We start from the raw sequence: 3730 nt of genomic DNA, 5'->3' as shown, positions 1-3730 counted from the left end.
CCACATGCCCCGTGGCCGATGTACGGAGGGGCTGTGAAGGTAAAAGATATTCAGAGGGATGCGGACTTGGCCCAGTGGTTAGGGCATCCGCCTACCACATGGGAGGTCTGCGGTTCAAACCCCGGGCCTCCTTGACCCGTGTGGAGCTGGCCCATGCGCAGTGCTGATGCGTGCAAGGAATGCCCTGCCATGCAGGGGTGCCCCCGCGTAGGGGAGCCCCACGCGCAAGGAGTGCGCCCCTTAAGGAGAGCCGCCCAGCACGAAAGAAAGTGCAGCCTGCCCAGGAATGGCGCCGCACACACGGAGAGCTGACACAAGATGACGCAACATTGCACTGCATGGTATCTGCACTCAGCATTTTTTTCCTGCTGGGGAGTTCAAAAGACAGTGCTATAGAAATTCAGTATCTGGCATCGTTGGTTTTCTTGGCTTTGTGCACATTAAACCTGGTATTTCTATTGATACAGTATTTCCATAGTTTTCCCAGTACTGTTCAGATTGGTATAATCATCAATAAGAATAAATTTTTCAAAAAAAAAAAAAAGATGACGCAACAAAAAGAAACACAGATTCCCGGTGCCACTGACAAGAATACAAGCAGACACAGAAGAACACGCAGCAAATGGACACAGAGGACAGACAACTGGGGCGGGGGGTGGGGAGAGGGGGAAGAAATAAAATAAATCTTAAAAAAAAAAAGATATTCAGAGAAGGGCAGGAGCTAATGTCTATCCAGGCCTGAAAACGCACGAGGCACATCCCTCTCCTCTCACTTAGCCGCCCCCAACCCCGCTCGCCAGGTCTATCCCCACTCCTGCCCCACGGAGGAGGACGGCGCCCAGACCCTTTGCACGGGGTCGCGGAGCTAGTGGGTGAGCTGCTTGGAGAGGTTCGTGGAGAACAGGACACACGCGGCCTCCCAGCGGAAGTGACCGCGGAACTTGTCAATCGCCTGGGCTCAGTCCTGGACTCCGAGCGTGGTCCTTGCGCCCGCACCTCCTGCATTAACACGAAGCTGCTCAGGCCCGCCCCGACGTGCAGAGCCAGAGCAGGGGGGCAGGGCCCGGCAGCGCCCCAGCCGGAGGGCCGCCCGGCCTCCCGCGCCCGCAAAGGGCCACTGTCTGCTCCCCGCACCGGTGACGTTTTACTGCAGGCCTGCACCTGGGCAGGAGAGCAGGGACAAAAACAGGCTGCACCTGTACTGGCCGGGCAGGCCTGGCGTCTTCCTCCCTCACCTCGCGTCCCCTCCCAGGGCCACGGCCTCGTCGAGGGCCCCTGCGGGACCGAGGCCCCGTGCTGTCACCCCCCAGCCCAGGCCTGGAACGAGGGCGGCCCGTGGGCCCAGCTCCCAGTCCGGCCACCGGGGCTCTCCTGATCGCCCTCAGCTCCCTGGACGCTGCCCCCACACAGCCGGCCGGGCCTTCGGAACCCAGGGGCGACGCGGGGCCGCAGCGGCCCGGCCCGCGCGGTGGGCATCGTCGTGCGGGGGCTGCGGCTCAGCAGCCGCTCCCTGCAGCTCCCCCACGCGCCTGCCTCGGCTGCTGACTCTGCAGAGGCAACGCGAGGAGCCGCTAGAAAAACGCGTGTACAGGAGGAGACAGAACATTCTCCAGGTAGGGAAGCCCTCCGGAGTTGACCCTGAAGTGAGCAACGTGCTGTCCCGCCGCTCCCAGGGGCTTTGCTTCTCTGTGACAGGAATCTGCAAAACCCATCTCCCACCAAGACGCCCGCTGGTAAAGCACAGACGAGGCCCAGCTGCAAATCCGCTCACAGAGGGCCCGCCCGCTCTCTGCAGACCCCTCACGGAAGCTAAGGGGAGGGCCGTCCTGGTGGGGTGTGGGGCTGGCCGCCTGGAGGAGTTTCTGGGGAAGGCCCCCGTAGGGGGTGGAGAGCTGTGAACATGAGAGCAGCCAGGTGCCCTGCTCTGGAGGGAGTGCAGAGAGGAGCCCTTGCCTTCTCTGGCACAGAGTCGCTGTGCGCTGGCATGGAGCTGCCATGTCCCAGCCGAGGGTGGCCACAGGTGAGCATGGAGCTGGTGAGGGCAGCACAGAGCTGGGAGGGGCTAGCACAGAGCTGCCGTGTGCCAGCACAGAACAGGCATGTGCTAGCACAGAGCTGCTATGTGCTAGCATGGAGTTGGAATGTGGGAACATGGAGTTGGCATGCACCAGCATGGAATTGACATGCAGTAGCATGGAGCTGGAGAAGGCTCTCGTGGAGCTGGCGTGTGCAAGCATAGAGCTGGCTGTGCTAGCATGGAGCTGACATACCCTAGCATGGAGCTGCTGTGTGCTAGCATGGAGTTGGTATGTGTTAGTATGGAGTTGGCATGTGGTATCAGAGCTGGTGAAGGCGCACATGGAGCTGGTATGCAGCACCATGGAGTTGAGGTGCACTAGCACGGAGCTTACTGTGCTAGCATGGGTTGGCATGTGCTAGCATGGAGGCGGTTATGCTAGCATGGAACTGGCATGCGCTAGCATGGAACTGGCATGTGCTAGCATGGAACTGGCATGTGCTAGCATGGAGATGACGTGTGCTAGCATGGAGCTGGCATGTGCTATCACTGCCACTGCCCTCTGCTCTGGTCCATATTCTGAGTTTAGAGGGTGCTGCCTCCCACATGCATGCATGCAGTCAGTAATTCTCGTTCTGGTAGAGGGAAAAATCCAGTTATATCAACTGGTTATCATGTCAATTTGCACAAAGCTTTTAAGCAGCCTGAGCCTAAGTTTCCTTAAAAATTCTTACCCCCTAGGGTTGGATAGCGATGGAATAAAATGCCGAGCTCAGAGTGGATGCGCCATAAATAAATGTTCATCTCCCCCCACCTGAAAGCCAGGCCCTGCACACCCCACGTGGACAGAAAGACAAGCACACCAGGTAAGCGAATCTGGGAACCTGTGCCTGGATTAGCAGCCTTGCCTCCATCCATTTGCCTTGACTTCTGCGAGTGCTCTCATTTTAATAGCTTGATATTTATTTAGATGTTTATTTTCACCATAAACATAGCCCATATTTAGAGAGATCTTTATTTTTTCTCTGTAAACACAGCAAATGCCCGGGGAAAGAAGAATTCCAACTTCCCAGGGTCGGAATGATTTATTTTTATGCCTATCATTTTGGTTTTTTTTTTTTTGCAAAAATCTACGAGATCAGTGCATGATGCCATTACATCACACCCTCATTTGGGGGAGGGGGTGGTACTGCTATTGGGTGATGGAAACCATATCACAATACAAAAAGACGAAGGGTGAAGGGGTCCTTGTGGGGTAGGTAATAAAAACCCTACTCACGCCTTCAGAACAGTGCAAGCTGGAAAGGTCAACTCCAAGCCTTAGGGCCAAGGTCAGTCTTACAGAACGAGACAGTAAGGTCTACTGAGTGCTAAACTGTCACTCCCTGGGGTGGAACTATGTGACAGTCTCATGCAACCGGGTGAGAAAATTCTCATAGAATTTTAGGGACCTAGAAACACGATCAAGTTGTGCATAGGATTGAAGACATCAGTCCTTACCAGTCAGCACTGCTCATTGCACACACAGGGAAACTGAGGCTCCAAATGTTACCTGCCTTCCCCTGAGCACACCTGTTAAAGACCAAAGCCTACGATAGCGTGTCTCCTTTGCCAGTTTTTCCAGAAAAGAGTTGTGAAATGTGTCTGCGACAATGATGTCAAGTGTCCCTAATGACGACACCGGTGAGGGCCGTCAGGTGGGTGGGAAAGGGT

At 55.9% G+C, this 3730-nt stretch overlaps 1 non-coding gene across 1 annotated transcript; it reads left to right on the top strand.

The window, feature by feature from the left end:
* Positions 1-330: 330 nt before the first annotated feature.
* On the top strand, positions 331-469 carry LOC111762298 (small nucleolar RNA SNORA8). The gene has a single exon (XR_002795445.1). It is a non-coding gene; the product is annotated as a small nucleolar RNA SNORA8 (small nucleolar RNA).
* The last annotated feature ends 3261 nt before the right edge of the window (positions 470-3730 follow it).

This window comes from Dasypus novemcinctus, chromosome 7 (assembly GCF_030445035.2).
Source record: "Dasypus novemcinctus isolate mDasNov1 chromosome 7, mDasNov1.1.hap2, whole genome shotgun sequence".
NCBI lineage: Eukaryota > Metazoa > Chordata > Mammalia > Cingulata > Dasypodidae > Dasypus > Dasypus novemcinctus.
Note: the sequence above shows the minus strand (reverse complement) of the source record. Positions and strands in the feature narration are given on the sequence as shown.